We start from the raw sequence: 16832 nt of genomic DNA, 5'->3' as shown, positions 1-16832 counted from the left end.
TCATGGGGTTGAACATTATTGTTGCATTTGTGATAGTTTGACAGTTTGACAAAATGTCAATAAATCAAATAATCTAAGCCCAACTGTTTCACTGAAACAGCTAACAAACTAGCCCATAAATTTTGACTTTCAAAACTTCTGTAAGTTATAATGCACAGTGGCACCTTTTATATCCCCCTCCCCCTGTTAATTTACAGATCAGCATTATCCTGCTCCATGACAGTTTTGGTTGGCATATTAAAATACAAATATAGTAACAAAGATGGATAGATGAATGGATTCTTGGTAGCGTGTGTGTGTGTATTATATGATCAATAAACTGAACAAGCAGCATGTGCCCTCCAACCATACTCATACGAACAGTATGTAGTGCTTTGTATTATGCTACTACTTAAAAACTTTAGGACACTTTTACATGTAGGGTGACCACCCATCCCTAATTAGGTGGGATAGTCCCGGAATGGGATCATCAAGTCCTGGTCCCGGGCTGCATGGCTCCAGGACAGCATTTATCCCAGATTTGCAGCACTGTGCAGGGATCCGGATAACCCCTTACAGGCAGGCAACAACCCAGCCTGCAAGGGACTGCCAGGAGTGGGATGCAGGGAGTGCCACGTGCATGTGCTCACCCACAGACACGCATGTGGCCGGGAAACAATCAGGCAGGTTGGATAGCAGCTCAATGCAGGTAAGTCTATGGGGAGAGGAAGGGTAATGGGGGGTAGATCAAGGCCCCCATGGTGAGGGAGGGAGTGGGGCAGGCTCTGGTGGTGCTGCCCAGACAGGGAAGAGCATGGGGTCCTGTGGCTGGGGTGGGAAATGGGACAGATGTGGGTGGCTCATCCAGGGGGTGCAGGGCATGTCAGGGAGTGGCTCCTCACCACTGTGTGCACCCCTCAGGGGTGGGCATGGGGGGCATGTACCCCCCACAGAACTGTGCGCAGGATGTGGCCAGATGTGGGCTGCCTTCTGCGGGCTTGGGGCTTCCCGCCCCACTGCCCATTCCCTGGGAGCCCCGCACCATTATAGCACAGCAGCAGCATGGAGTTTTGCCACCCAATGCTACCAGGCAGGCTGGGGGTGTACAGCTGGCATGGGGTTCCTGGGGGAAGGGCAGCAGGGTAGGGAGCCCCGAGACCACAGTGGGCAGCCCACTTCTGCCCCCCACCCCTCAGCTCTGGTCCAGCTGTGCCACCGGCAAGGGGGTGGAGAAGGCAGGCATGTGTCCTGCCTTCCAATTTTGGAAAGGTGGCCACCCTATTTACACATGCTCTGGGGCGGAGAGGGGCAGCATTTTAATTAGAGTGGCTCCGAGAGCCACTGTAATTAAAGTGCCACAGCATCTTGTGTATCAGTGTCCCCATGCTTCAAATTGGGGGAGGGCTTGAACTAAAGCTCGTTCAATGACCACTATTTTTAGCACAGGGACACTGATACACAGAAGCAGGAGGCTGTGAGTGTGGTAATTGCCACGTTTCAGCAGACTTGATTAATTAAGCCTGCTCTGATGCACTGTAATTACAACGTGTCGGAGCAGCCTCCGCGCTCATGTACAGGCACCCTTACAGCCTTATCCTGCAGTCTCCAGTCCCATGAAATCTTCAGTGAAATCCTTAACTTGGCCCATGTAGGATTATTTTCTTAAGTAAGAATTGGGGAAAATTCTGTGTACACCAAACCACAAAACACACCATGTTTCTCTTTAAGGAGTTGTAGGCAAGAGATGAAAGAGATGGTATTTACTGACCGGGGGGAAAATGGAAAGGAACTGTATATAGGATGAAAAAAAAACATTGTAGGTAAGAACTTTTACATCTCTTCTTCTCAGAAAATATAAAGCGACGCCAAGGAAACCTCTACTAGTGAAGCACAGAAAAAAAAAATCAAGGAAAATAGCAGGGGAGAATAGCAGGGGAGAAAAATAAGCTGATATGCTAGAGTGAGTTCCTTTAAAATGGTTTTAGGAAAGGCAATAAAAAGGGTCAGAGGTCTGGAAAACATTATTTAGAAGAAAAGGTTGGAAGAATTGGGATTATTTAGTCTGGACTAGAGAAAAATGGAGGGGGATTTGGTAACAACTTTCAAGTACCTGACAGGTAGTTGTAAAGAAGATGGTGATAGAATATTCCCTGTGGCTGCAGAGGACAAGGCAAAGAGAAATGGTCTTAAATTGCAATAATGGGTAGGATATTAGGAAAAACTCTCTCACTATGCGGGTGATTAAGCAATGGAGCAGGCTAGCCATTGAAGTCGTGGAATCTCCATCCTTGGAAGTTTTAAGAGCAGGCCAGACTAGCACTTCTCTGGAATGGCTTGAAAAAGATAATCCAATCTTGTCCTGAGCATAGGTTGGACTAGATAAGTTCCTGAGTTCTACTTTTCTATGATTTTTTCAAGTGGATTTTTCAACTGGGTTCAGGAGGGTATATCACTGATCTATATCAGTGATATACCCTCCTGCTTCCTCCAACATAGCAAACAGCATACGATGCTTGCTTGGGGTGTGGGAAAACCACTTCTCCAGCAGGACAAATCAAGAGAAATGCATCTGCTGGTCAGGTTGCTCAGTTGTGTTATGAGGTTTGGGTCCTTACTTAAACTAGGCAGAGCAGGGATTTGCAACTCCCCCGATGAAAGCTCCAGCCAGTCTGTTGGCTTCTCTCAGGTTCTTTATGAAAATTTCTGAAAGTTGCTGGTTTGCTCTGATGCAGAACAAATTTTTAAAATCTTGAAAACATTATTCCTTGAAGATTATTAGCTTGCTGAATTAAGACTTTTTTTTCTTTTGAGGTAAAAAAAAAAAAAGTTGTCAGTTCCAACAGCTGTGTCTTATCCTCTCTTCTGACAGCACAGCAGACAGCATAACACCATGGTTTAAAATATGCCTTTAATGTTGAATTAAGTAAGAATTATTCTAAAATAGAAAAAATTAATCAAGGGGCATGAAAAAGAAGGGGGTAAAGATGTGGCAGGTAGGAAATATGGAATGAATCGCTACTCAAAAGAAAAGGAAATGTGCATACTCTGTAACCACTTCCCAACTTGGTCTCCTACTCTTCAAATGAAATAAGACTTTTTTAGCGATCGAGTTTTAGCATTAGCAGAGATAAGTCAAGGCAGTCTGGAACTCAGGGAGAGCAAATGTAGTCAATGGCCCAACACAGCCAAGTCCCAGACTCCTCCCATGTTAAAGTGCAATAAAGGAATCCATGAAAGGGTCAATGGTGTATACGGACAGGCCCAGCCTCAAGGAAGAAGTCTCAAAGAGCCAAGTCCCTCAATCACCCCTTACTAGCAATGTGGCTATACTGAAATGATGATACTGGAACAATATAGGCATGATCTCCAACTTCAGAAAGGAAAACGAACCTAAACCACTTCATTATACTTCGGCAATCACCAACTCAAAAAGGAAAGAAAGATGAACTGGTAAGTGATCTGGAGCAGGGATTAGTAAAAAGGAGGTAAGAGTGTAACATATAATATCTCCGTTCCCTAAACCAGGGAAACCTCTGTCCTATCAGGGCTTCTACAGACGGGAAGGTGCGACAGAACTGGTTCATACAGCATCATCCCGCTGGAAGGGATTCCCGGAGAAGAATGCTGGCAACAACATTAATTCCCTAAAGATCTTGCTCTCCGCTTTGAGAGGCGTCAACTCAGGCATATGTGAGATGGTGTCAGCAGAGTGCTATTAGGGACCATACCGTCAACGGGAAGGCAGCAATGAAGTCGCCCTGCATGGGGATTTACAGGATTTCCACAGGGATTAATGGTGTTCTAATGGACAGCCTCAGCTCGACACACACTGGGCCAACAAGGGCACCTTTCAGGCCAATATGAGGCTCTAAAAATGCAGCTTTTTAATATTATTATTACTATTTATTTTAAGCACGTTGCTTGGGTATTATCACAAGGAAATTACAAAATTGGTAAATCCTGTTTTAAGGATTTAGCTCGTCTACTAAAAATGGCCAGTTGTGGCTTTCTGCATTGCTTCACCACTTTAATATGACTTAGTGGAAAAAGCTAGCATATGCTTTGAGTGGTTTTCACTTGTTAACTGCAAAATAAACGCCTATAGATATTTTACAAGCAAAGCACACATGAATTGTTTATGCATATTTTTAAAAAGTCAGCTAAAGAGAAGAGAATGTTAAAATATGCATGAAGAAAAAAAAAAAAACACAGGCTGCCCCTGTATCTATTTCATAACAGTGGTCTGTAAATATTTGCTTGTTTACTTCTAGAAAAGAGAGGGGAAAAGAAGAACTGATTGTTTTCCCCAATCAAATCACATGCACCCCAAAGGAAAAACAGCCAGAGGATTCTGGAGCTGAAAACCCCAAATCCCTCCCAAACTTCATTAATCAAGAGGTTGTTGGTACAAGAATCTTTGAGCATCCCTAGGAAGTCCCAAAAAAACAAAAATAAAAAGAACTTCTTACAAGAATTTACAATTGAACCAGAGCAAGGATGGCCACTTTCACAGTATCGGGCTAATATAAATATTCCCAGGTTGAGCTAAATTCTTTATTTAAAAATAAATGCCATATGTCAATTGGTAAAAAAAAAAAACAAAACAAAAACAAAACAAAAAAAAAACCAAAACCCAGCACCAAAAAAAACTTGTTATGTATAAGGAAAACTTTGAATAAGGGGACAGCCATCTGTTGCATGGTGTCTAAAACAAGGAGGCAAATCAATTTTATATTTCCATTTTAAATAGGTCCCAATGCACCCCCACCCCCACCCCCTTATGCCATAATTGAAGAAAATATGCATTCGAGTCCAGACCTGGGCAGATGGTCATCTTCATTTAGGAGAACACATTTCAGAAGCACAGTAGTGCCTTTGGATCAAATTAATTCATGGTGTAACTGTATGATCTGCCAGCCAGGATGAATTAAAGCCATTAGGCATAGCAACCTATTGCCTTGCACAGTGTGTAAACCAGGTCTGAATGAGAAGCGCACACACTGCGTCTACTTTTGAGTTAGTACAGTAGTATTTTATATAAGTGTGCATTGCTCTAATTATACAAGGTGTGTGGCAAGTGAGAATCAGGCACATTATGTTTAATTGTGCTGAAACAAGACTGTCACCACTGCTCAGGGAATTCTGGGCATTCTCAACCTAGAGGGATTTTTCTTTTTTAATATTGGCGTAGTGCTATACTTGGATAAGCACTTTTAATACAAAAAAACAAGAGGCTCTTAGCTGCTTTAGCTTCTTAGACGCTAGGAGCATTTTGACATGTAGCTTCAAAAGTTAATCTCATCTCTTTTTCATCTTTTTTTTTTTAAGAGAAAAAATGCTTAGCCTATCTATATTGCTAGGTGGTTTTAGTTAATCAAACATGCTTCACCCTTTCAGCATGATTAATTGACAAAGTTAATTAGCAACCAGAGAAAGCTTGTAAGAGAAAAAAAATTCTTCACGGAGAACTAAGCAAAAAACCCCCCAAAAAACAAGTGACCACTTCAGATATATTTGCTTCTAAAGATTTCACATAAGACATTTACAAATGTGTTCCTAGAAAGCATATTGTGCACCTTAAAATGTTAATATTTGCATTGTAAGTGGTATATTTCTTAAGGCACAATTTATAGGCTGTAAATTCAGGGAGGGGACTGAATGCCCAAAATCAAAGACATTGCAGAAAGGTAATTACCCCATGGAGCCATATGGGGATCCAGTTATTTCCTCTGCAGTTAGGACCAAGCATATAAATGAAATTGTGTTGTATTAATGCAATGCAAGAAAACACATTTAAACTCTTCACATTACCACTATATCATCTAGAAGCTTGGCTTTTTTGTATAATGAATGAAGCCTGTTTGACCCAGAAAGGAGAAAGGCTTATTATGTTCTGAATAATCCAGCCAGTATTGTAACCTCTCCCTAAATTATCATTTCCCCTTAAGGCCATCTTCCTTATGAGTTAGATCCATTCAATTGGGGAACAGATATTATATCACATGACTAGTCACAGCTAAACAGCACAGCTCAGATTTTCGACATCGGGGATCACACACGCAAACTTTTTGCAAACACCAGAGACAAAAAAAAACCAAAACCTGGGAACTTAAAAAGATTTGATTTGCTTCCTGCAATTTCAGAAACAAAAGAGCCACATTTTTATATAAATAATTTGCTGAAAGATGTTTTTCAGCTCTGTGCCCTGACCTTGAATTCCTAGCTCTATTTCTCCCAATAATGAGCCAAACCCTAACACCGAACCTCCAAAACATTAAATTGGGATTATAATATGTATTAGAAGGATCAAATCAGGAGCCTTCTGAGGCAGAGTTTTGGTTCAGTACCTTACATCGACAAAATGATACAGTTCTCTAGTGCACAGTTATCAAACTTGTCTGAACAGATGAATGGTGCAGGGTTGGTCCCAAGGGCCAGATTTGCAACCCAGCTGGAGATAGGCCTGGTGTCCCAGGTGCTCAAGTGCCACCATGGGAACAAGCCACCATGCTGGGCTTCTTCCCACGTTGCTGCTAAGGCTACAGTACTCCAGCCCTCGCCCAGGCTCATGGCTACACCTGTGGGAAAGTCCCCCCTCTGCCCCCCCGATGGCCTGGCTCTGCGGGCCAGATCCAGACTCTATGTTTGACACCCCTGCTCTAAAGCAATGGTTCAGCCTGGTCTTTAAGGGAATCTCATCCTTACTTGCTATGGTGGTTTTAGCATGCCCGGTTAAATTAATGTGCAAAAATTAATTAATTAATTAAATTAAGTCAGGGGGGGGAAAAAATCAGTGAAAGGTAAGAATTTGTCATTCAAAAAAAAAAAAGTTGTGTAATAAAAGAGCATTTTGGCATCAAATCAAAACTCAGGGAGAATTTGACATTTGTTGGTATTGCACCTAGAGGCTGACTTATTAATGCTTCAATGAACTGAGTTCCCCAGAGTCCATCTAGTACACAATACCCATATCAAACTCTGACAAAGTCCTTTTTCCCCACTCTTAATCACACACCAGTACTCCTGCCATGCGCACACTTCTTGCATTCTTAACGTTAAGCAACTTCCAGAATATCACTTTTATGCTGTTAGTTATCACTTTCCTATATAACTATATTCCTCCTTTTCTTCATGTTCTCCTTGTTAGTCATTCAAATAATTATTTTAGAAGTCAATTATTTTAAGTCTAAGCTCTAGTTTTTCTATTAAATGACAATAACTTGGCAGATTGAAAACCATACTATTAAAATCATGTCTTTATTAAAATGATTATGCCACTGTGGTTCATCCAGCTTAAAAGGCAGTAGAAACTGATACAAGCAAGCAGCAGAGATCATAATTTGAACACTACACCTTCATTACCCCTTGCAAAAAAAAAAAAGCATACCTGTAGATCTTTAATAATCATTAGTAGACAGGACCCTTGTTTTTCACACATTTTGGAAAAAAATCCTCTTCTTCCTCCTCCTCTCCTTAGAAATCCACTAAACCAAAATGATGCCACGACTGACCTAAAGGGAAAGTTCCTCCAACGTCCTTGTTTTCCATAGAGGCTTCCCATCCAAGTACTGGCCAGGCTTGACCTCATTTCTTTTATTAAATCTGACAAGAGCACAGCCCAAGGTGGTATGGCTACAGTGAATTAATATGCTTCTTTTTACTGGCATTTTGCATGCTGTGGTTAGCAGTGTTACATTCTTGCTTTCTACTGAAAGAGATTATATACACATACTGGATTCATCATATCTAAACGGCCATTTAACGTTCAATTTTGGAATTGTTTGGAATCAACCATTTTAACTGGGTCTCATAACAGAGACATTTAACTTGTATGGAACCTTTTAGATGCTGCAATACAGACTAAGTGTTATTTAAAATAAGTTTCTAATTTACAAGCATGGCAGTAAGTTTCGTAATTAAGTCTTCCATAAGAGCCCCTCTACAAATGGAGGTAAAGGTGTGATGGGATCTAATCTGTAATTCATACAATTTTGCCTCCTGCCATGCCATATGTGTATGGCGGGAGGCTTGACTGTGGGATCATGCATTAGATCCCATTGTGCCTTACTGCCGGCGCAGCGGGACCCCAATCCTGGGCTCTCCCCACACTGGCAAGTAGCAAGCTCCTGCTGTTGGGAGTCCCTCAACTGAAGGGGCTTGTCGCAGGGCACTAAGGTGCCTGCTCCTAGAAGAGTAGAAACTGCCAGGGGAGAGCCCAAAGAGACTGGCAGAAGCCCAGGTGCAGGTTACCAGGGCAACAGGCTAGCGAGCAAATTAGCCTGTACCTGCGCCTGGTCAACTGACCAGAAGAGGCAGGGCCCTGGGCCCATATAAACCCTAGGCTGGAACTAGGGAAGGCAGTTCTCTGCCAGCGGCTAAGGGGGAAGGAGCCCTCCTAGAGGAAGTGAAAGGAAGAGGCCTGACCTTAAGTTCTGCTCCTGGTAATGTTAAGGGGCAGAGTACACCTTGTGCAGTTTGAGTTATGGTATAGCCTATGGGCTTGCATTTTTAACTTTTGTTTATAAGACTGGTGGTTTGGGTGAGGTTATTGGGGAGGGAGGAGGCCTCACTGGAAGCCCACTACAGTGTGGGGATCCTGGTGCCAGAGAGGGGGCGGTGTTTGGGGGGGTGAACAGACCCTGGCACCAGAGAGAGCGCTGTGTTTGGGGGGGTGAACAGGCCCCGGTGCCAGTGTGGGCACAGAGACCGAGACAGGGCCACGGAGAGCCCTGTAATGACCTGAGGGCCGAGTGAAACCAAGACCTCGGAGGGACATTGTGTCAATACCATCTGTGAGGCTTGGGATGTCATAAAGGGGCAGTTTGGAGCCACGCATATAGCCCATAAGGCTGGGGTGTCCTGAGACATCCATTGTGAAACAGGACCCACAAGGGGTCTGGGAACCCACAGGGTTCACAGGGTGTATCAGAACTGTGTCCAAGTGGACTTGAAGGCAGCCTCCCTATCTTTATAACTACATCAAGACATGGCAGGCGAGAATGAGGGTGCCCATTGGGCCAAATTGGCATGGTCAAGGGGCCATAGGGGTCCCACAGCCATCCCTGGGGACCCGGCCCATGACAGGGCTCCTGGCCACAGGGGCACCCCATGCACCTCTGCAGCTGGGAGACTGCAGCTGCTGCAATGCCAGCTACAGGACACCTCACACACCCCTGGGGATGACAGATCACAGCAGCACTCCATGGCTACCAGGATCCAGAATCCACAGCTGCTGTGTGCTGCCGGGGCTGACAGTCCCTTCATCTGCAGGACTCCCTGCCCTGGCTGTGCATGGTGCACCCTAGTGGCCGGGAGCCTGGTCAATGTTGGGGCTCCCAGCCAAAGGGGTAGACCCTGCTAAATGTGCAAATTAAGGCTGGATAGCAGCCATCTATAAAGCTTTTATACATTTTCTAGCAATCACTTTATAGCTGGCCAGACCTTTTTATGGTATGAGAGTTCATTTACATGTGTAGCTGGTCTAAATTAATTGAGCAATGAACTCAGTAACTGCATGATACATGTAACATGTAGAAGGGGCCTAACAGAATAGAGTATTTTCTATGTTGAAGAAAATGATCAAGGTATACTTTCTATTTATTTGCAATCATAAATAAAACATTTGTTTTCATTACATTATTGAATTTACATGGAAGAAATAAGTTGATAAACAATTTTGTAGAGCCTGTATCTGAAATCAAGTGACCTGGCCACAGCTGGGCTAGGTAACTGTCCAGATTCACAGAAGCACAGTCCCTGCTCCAAATAACTTGCAATCTAAATAGATAGGACAAAATCAGGGACCAAGAAAAAGGAAGTATGAAAATAACAGGAATTATCATCAGCAGTCCCCACTGACTACCTAACATTCAGTTGACAGTTTCTGGTAAACAACAAGTAAATGAGGTTAAAAATTGAAACATGATTGTGTAGTTCAGGGGATGGCAAAATGCAGCCTGAGGGCCAGATGTGCCCCACCAGGCTATTCTATCTGGCCTATGGGGCACCTAAAAAATTTAGAAAATGAATATTTATCTGCCCCTGGCTGCCTGTCATGTGGCCCTCGATGGCTTGCCAAGACTCAGTAAGCTGCCCTTCGCCTGAAATAATTGCCCGCCCTGGTGTAGTTGTTCCCAGATGAGAAGTCACAGATAGAACACACACTGTGGAAGACAACACAGAAAGATATGCGAGTAATTAATGGATGACTGAGACAAGCATTAGGTTGGACAATTTGGAAAGAGTTCAATACAGAGCAACAAAAATGATTAGAGGCTTTAGAAACACATCTCATGAGTAAAGGCTGAAAGACAGAGTTATTTAGCTTGGAGAAGAGAAGACTGATGGGAGATTGGATAACAGTTTTCAAATACCTGAAAGCTATTAGGGAGAGAATGGAAATGGGCTTTTCTCTGTGTTTGTAGGGAACAGGACTAGAAACAATAGTCTTTCACTTCAGCAAAGGATATTCAGGTTGAGGATTAGGAGGAGCCTTCTGACTATGAGGATAGTCAAGCATTGAAACAGGCTATCTAGAAAAAATCATGGAGTCCCCATTTTTGGAAGTTTTCACGAGCAAGTTAGACAGACACTCAGCTGGGATGGCTTAGTCTGGGATAATCCTGCTTGGAGAACAGAAGAATGAATCTGGTGCAGAAAAGGTGGGGAGGCAACTAAAAGGACTGGAAGAGAAGGAGTTCTCAGAATTTGACATCAGTGTAAAATAATCTCTTATTTTATTAAAAAGACCATTTCTCAAATACAGCTGTGCTAGCTTCAGATCAGCTGGGGCACTTGAACGAATACTCCTGGATTTATACTATCTGGGGGTGATATTCCACAGAGACCTCTCCGAGGATCATCACCTTGTCGTGGTGGAGAGGCTTGCATGTTCCAATGACCCCGAGAGCAATGCTGTCTGGAGCTCATGCTCCTGGTAGGGCCACCCCTGGTGGTAAGATTGAGGGGGAGGTTCCAGACAAAGAATGATACAAGAAGTCCTCAATGGTGGAGCAGGTGGAGGAAGGCTGTGGCCCCAGTAGCTGCGAAGGCGGAAGAAGGCTGCAACAGTGAAGTGGCCTCAGTTGTCGTGGCTCGCCATACCACTGAACCCAACCATGAAAACCGTGTGGACCTGATTGTGCACTGGAGTCCCCATGCTAAACACACCATGCACAGACTTCCATCAGGTCCAAAAGCTCTGTGGCGATGGAGGATTGGTGATGAGGGAAGGACTGTGATACCTGGAGGTCCCCAGCCAAGAATCTGCACACAGGCGGCAGATGCGCAATGGTCATCAGGCACCTGTGTTGAGACAGGGGTGTCCTATGGCCGCTGCATCCGTGACTGAGTAGTCCTTTTTAGGATACCCTGTGCTCACCCTGATGGGGGGGGGAGTTAGAAAAGGTACCCCGAAAATAAGCTGTCCCATCCTACCCCAAAATTAGGCTGCCGCCACCGCCACTGTATTCCACAGAGAGCTCGTCTCAAACTTTTTACTACAACAAGATTGGTAGTGTAGCTCTCACTGTAGGATTCTAGCTTCAAGGCCTTCCTTTTATTTTAATTTTCAGTCTATACGGTTGGTTTTGTGTGTACATGCATGTGCACATTTAAATAATTTCTACTTTAGAACTGATTCCACAGCACTGAGAAAACAACATGTTTATATTCTTATCGACAGATCAAACAAAATAACCTTTCTGAAAATGAGTCCCAAACCTTAAAATGCTGAACTCTGATTTTCTTTCATGCTTTCAGATCACGATTAACTTTGGCAATATAGAAGAGCCAGTAGGTCAGGAGTCAATGTTTTTTTAAATTGTTGACCTTTAAACAGTTTTCCTCAGTAACAGCTAACTGTCAGTGGGTTGTTAAAGAGGGAAGTATATACAACCTGCTGCTCTCAAAAGTGTAGTTTTCAATTTTTATTCTGCTGACCAACAGACATGCAAGGAGTAACAAGTAGCATGTTTAAAGAATTTCACTTCCCAAAATGCAAAAAGAAAGAAGTCACTGATACAGCTCATTTCCTCAATAAGAGAAAATACAACTTTTCACAGCTAATGCTCTGTCAAGAAAGAATAGTGACTTTTCCCCATACTCATTGATTTATGCCTTCAATTTGGCATAAAGGAAACACCCATAGGGCATAATGACAAATCCAGTTAATTCTGAATTAAATTAAGTATGTATTTACAAAATTGTAAAAACTCCTCTATTATGTCCATTATTCAAAAGTCATGCATTTAGCTGCTAATTGTTCTTCAATCCCATTATGCTAAAAATTAATAATAAAACAAATATGGAAAGCTACCACCATTAATAATACATATTATTAAATAATGGTATTAATCATACCATTAACAACAGCAATAACAGTAATAACAACTACAAGAAAATTTGCTCAAACCAGTTAACTTAAGGAAATAAATATTCTGGTACATCTTCCGAGAGTTTTATTTGAGCTAATAGGCACATACTGTTGATCAGGTAAGATGAAGAATCCAACCAAGGAGAAACTGAACAACTTTTTTCCATCACAATAATTATTTGGTATCTGTTTGGAGAAAAAGGACCCAGGGAAAGATTAAGAATGGAAAGTATGGATCATACTTTGACACTGGAGTATGGAACTAGAGATAGGCCTGTTGAAAGTCTCTGGGTTAAGGTTTAGAGGGGAAAGCACCAAGGGTGATGTCATGGTGGGTGTCTGCTAAAGACCACCAGACCAGGAGGATGAGGCTTTCTTCAGACAACTAACATAAGTTTCCAGATCACAGGCCCTGGTTCTCCTGAAGGACTTTAATTACCCTGATATCTGCAGGGGGGGGCAACACAGCAGTGCACAGGAAATCCGGAAGTTTTTGGCGAGTGTTGGGGACAACTTCCTGGTGCAAGTGCTGGAGCAACCAACTAGGGGCCATGCTCTTCTTGACCTGATGCTCACAAACAGGGAAGAATTGATGGGAAATGTAGTAGTGGATTTCAACGTGGGCAGCAGTAACCACAAAATGATCCAGTTCAGGATCCTGACAAAGGGAACAAAGGAAGGCAGCAGAGTATGGAGTCTGGACGTCAGAAAAGCAGACCGACTCTCTCTGGGAACTGATAGGCAGGATCACCTGGGATGCCAGTCTGAGGGGGAAAGGAATCCAGGAGACCTGGTTGTATTTTAAAGAACCCTTACTGAATATGCAGGGACAAACTATCCTGATGTGCAGGAAGAATAGCAACTATAACAGGTGACCAGATTGGCTTAGCAGAGAACTCTTCAGTGAGCTTAAACACAAAAAGGTGAGTTTACAAGAAGTGGAAGTTTGGACAAATGACTAGAGGAGTATAAGACTACTGCTTGGGCATGCAGGAATGAAATCAGGAAGGCCAAAGTGCAATTGGAATTGCAGCTAACAAGGGCCATAAAGGGTAAGAAGGGTTTCTACAAGTATGTTAGCAACAAGAGGAAGGTCAGGTATAGTGTGGGTCCCTTATTGAATGAGGGGAAGCAGCCTAGCGACAGATGAGGAGGAAAAGGCTGAAGTATTCTTTCCGTCTTCACAGGCAAGGTCAGCTCCCAGACTACTGCGTTGGGCAGCACAGTTTGGGGTGAAAGTGAGCAGCCCTCAGTGGTGAAAGAACAGGTTAGGAAATATTTAGAAAAGCTGGATGTATACAAGCCCAGGGGGCCAGATGCAATGCATCTAAGGGTGCTGAGGGAGTTGGCTGATGTGATTGCAGAGCCACTAGCCATTATCTTTGAATACTTGTGGCAAATCGGGGAGATCCCAGGAGATTGGAAAACAGCAAAAATAGGGCCTATCTTTAGGAAAGGGAAGAAAGAGGCTCCACGGACCTACAAACCAGTCAACCTCATCCCAGTCCCCAGAAAAATCATGGAGCAGGTCTTCAAGGAATCCATTTCCTAAGCACTTGGAGGAAAAGAAAGTGAGCAGGAGCAATCAATGTAGATTCACTAAAGGCAAGTCATGCCTAACCAACCAAATTGCCTTCTATTATGAGATGACTGGCTCCGTGGGTGCAGAGAAAGCAGTGGATATGATATACCTTGTCTTTAGTAAGACTTTTGATATGGTCTCCCACAACATTCTGGCATATGAGCTAAGGAAATGTGGGTTGGATGAATGGACTGTAAGATGGATAGAAAGCTGGCTGGTCATTGGGCTCCATGGGTAGTAATCAATGGCTCAAGGTCTAGTTGGCAGCTGATATCAAAAGGCGTTCCCCAGGGGTCGGTCATGGGGCCAGTTTTGTTCAAAATCTCCATCTTCAGGGTCGTTGATGGCACAGAGTGCACCCGCAGCACGTTTTTAGATGACACCAAGCTGGGGGGTGTAGGGCTAGGATTCAGAGACCTTGGACAAACTAGAGCATTAGACCAAAAGAAATGTCAAGAGGTTCAATGATGACAAGTGCAAAGTCCTGCACTGAGAATGGAACAATCCCATGCACCGGTACAGGCTGGGGGCTGCCTGGCTAGGCAGCAGCTCTGCACAAATGGAGCTAAGGATTACAGTGGACAATAAGCTGAATTGGAGCCAACAGTGTACCCCTGTTGTAAGGAAAGCTAAAAACGTATTGGGCTATATTAGTAGGAGTACTGCCAGAAGATTGAGGGTAGTGATTATTCCCCTCTATTCACCACTGGTGAGGCCATATCTGGAGTACTGTGTTCAGTTTTGGGTGCTCCACTATAGAAAGTATATGGACAAGGTGGAGAGAGTCCAGTGGAGGGCAACAAAAATGATTAGAGGGCTGGGGCACATGACTTGTGAGGAGAGGCTGAGGGAACTGGGCTTATTTAGCCTGCAGAAGAAAAGACAGAGGGGGGATTGACAGCAGCCTTCAACTACCGGAAGGGGGTTCTAAAGAGGATGGAGCTGGACTGTTCTCAGTGGTGGCAAATGACAGAACAAGGAGCAAGGGTCTCAAGTTGCAGCAAGGGAAGTTTCGGTTGGATATTAGGAAAAAAACGCTCTCGCTAGGAGGGTAGTAAAACACTGGAACAGGTTACCTAGACAGGTGGTGGAATCTCCCATCCTTGGAGGTTTTTAAGGCCCAGCTCAACAAAGGCCTCGCTGGAACGGTCTTACTTGAGCAAGAGGCTGGACTACATGTGACCTCCTGAGGTCCTTTCCAACCCTCATTTTCTATGATTCTATTATTCTATGCTATGGAATGGCAGGGAGGTATAACAGAGACAAGAGTTCACCTAAAAATATCAAGACAATTAGGATTTGTATTTAGGGGGTCCTTTTGTATATCGGGGCTGGCTGTTATAAAATCCAAGCTCTAAATCCCTTTAGTATCATGACCAACTCCCCCAGTAGGTCATTTTACAGCTCACTGTAAACATTTTAGGACTACTCTGCATGCTGTATTGCAGCATGGTATTTATAGCATCCAGCGCAAGTAACTGTAGAAGTTAAAACTGAGATGTAGTTTCCATTCTATTTCCTCCCACCCCAAGCTATTTTCAGTTGCTCATAATTTTCTCAAATACATTCTTTGCAACTTAGCTATGTACCAAAGATAGTACATGGGCAAAGGGCAGGAGGAGGGCAGAAAGAGAGAAGAAATCCAGCAAAATCAGAATCAAATGAATTATTTTTGAATTGCTAGTATGAAAGTAATGAGCATGTTAAAAATAAACCATGTCTATGTCTTTCTTCCCCTTCTGTACGTCTCTCATGAACACTTTATCTTTTGAAGTGTTTAAGCCTACATAAGAAACCTTTTTTCAGCATCTTCATCATGGCTGATTTTACAAAAATATAATTTTTAAGTATCAGATCTTTACCCCATTGAAGTCTAACAGAGTTTTGCTATACATTCAATAGGACCAGAATTATTCAGTAAATACCTGGTTAGTGTTCTCACACATGAAATGTATGGTATAAAGCTTCCCATAGCTCTTTTCTCAGATCTTGATTCAGGAAGGTATACATGTTTAGGCTTAACTTCTAGCAACTATGTAGGCTCACAAAATTCTAGTGGACTACTGGTATACCTAAAATTAAGCATGTGATTGAGTATTTTTCTGAAGGTAGGTCTTGGAGCAGCTTCAATTCACCCAAGTATATACCTGTGTTGTGGAAGTGACACAAGCCAAAACTTAGCAATGCTGAGTCATCGTTAACCTACATGAAGTGTTGAGCTGGCATTTAAAAAAAAGACTTCGCTCAAAAAATAGCATCATCACACCACAAAGGGAAATTACAGAAATTAATACCATTAATGCAATATCAGGAGCAACACTTAAGATACTAATCAGGAAACACCGTAAGTGTCTACTAAGTACCAAACTCAGACAAACTGCATTTTGTGTATATTTTATGACACAGATAAAATACTAAGCAAGCTGTACATTTAGCAAATGCTTAATATGCCTAACATTTTTGTAAACTCGGGCTGAATTCTGATCTATAACCTCCACAGACTTCAGTAGTACTGAAGCACATATTACAAATTGGAAAAAAACAGCCCATAATTTCTACATTATTACTAATTCATCTACATAGCGCATATGTTGCATTTTCTATCAGTGTGTCCTTGATAAATGTAAGCCTTAATGTTTCTGTTATATAATCTACACTATAAAATATAAAAGAAGTGCAGTTTAGCAGAATTCAATACTGTAGCAGGAACTTTTGTAACTTCCTGATCTAAGTGACTGATTTATCAATCTTAACGTTGAATTAACATTAATATTTGTATTTAATATTGTATTATTTCTGCCAATAAGTGGCAATCCAAAAAGCATATGGGGTAAATTTGTATGATTAGGCAAGCTGCAAGAGCTCCAACTCTTATCATCATGGGAAACCTCAATGTTA

The 16832-nt window shown here is 42.8% G+C and overlaps 1 protein-coding gene across 6 annotated transcripts in view; it reads right to left on the bottom strand.

Moving 5' to 3' along the window:
* The window catches only part of NCKAP5 (NCK associated protein 5), a 464916-nt gene that overhangs the window by 404909 nt on the left and 43175 nt on the right, over positions 1 to 16832 (bottom strand). The gene's annotated exons all lie outside the window — the stretch shown is intronic.

The sequence above is a fragment of the Alligator mississippiensis genome, chromosome 4 (genome assembly GCF_030867095.1).
Source record: "Alligator mississippiensis isolate rAllMis1 chromosome 4, rAllMis1, whole genome shotgun sequence".
Lineage (NCBI taxonomy): Eukaryota > Metazoa > Chordata > Crocodylia > Alligatoridae > Alligator > Alligator mississippiensis.
This window is presented reverse-complemented; position numbering and strand designations above follow the sequence as displayed.